Source organism: Rhinopithecus bieti, unplaced genomic scaffold (assembly GCF_001698545.2).
Source record: "Rhinopithecus bieti isolate Rb0 unplaced genomic scaffold, ASM169854v2 scaffold_11744, whole genome shotgun sequence".
In the NCBI taxonomy this organism is placed as follows: domain Eukaryota; kingdom Metazoa; phylum Chordata; class Mammalia; order Primates; family Cercopithecidae; genus Rhinopithecus; species Rhinopithecus bieti.
In genome coordinates, this window is record NW_016807094.1 from 2,410,291 (window position 1) to 2,411,015 (window position 725).

A 725-nucleotide genomic window follows, 5' to 3' on the forward strand; every position below is an offset into this window, starting at 1 on the left:
GGAAGGAAGGAAGGAAGGAAGGAAGGAAGGAAGGAAGGAAGGAAGGAAGGAAGGAAGGAAGGAAGGAAAGAAGGATGGAAGGAAGGAAGAAAGGAAGCTTTATGTTCAAAGCCACTGAGGACTGGGGGTTTTTTTGTTACCACAGAATAGCCTAACAACCTAACTAATAAAACTCCTCTGTGCTTCCACAGTACCATGCAAACACATCCATTATAGCATCCATCACTACAGGAATACCTTGGACATATTTGGGATTTCATTTCAGGCCACCACAATAAAGTGAACACCTTAATAAAGGAAGGCACACAATTGTTTCTGCTGTCCCAGTGCATATAAAAGTTATGTTCACACTACACTGTAGTCTCTTAAGTGTGCAATAGCCTTATGGTGAAAAGAATAATGTGCATACCTTAATTTTAAAATGTTTTATTAAAATGCTAAAAAATGCAAACAATCATCTCACTCTTCCGTGAGTTCTAATATTTTTCCTGGGGGAGGGTCCTGTCTCGACGTGGATGGCTTCTGACTGATCAGGTTGGTGGTTGCTGAAGGTTGGAGTAGAGGTGACAATTTCTTAAAGTAAGAAAACAAAGTTTGCCTAAATGATCGATTCTTCCTTCCACAAAATATTTCTCTGATCCACGTGATGCTGTCTGATAACATTTGACCCACAATAGAACTTCTTTCAAATTTGGAGTCCATTCTTTCAAACCCTGTCACTGCTT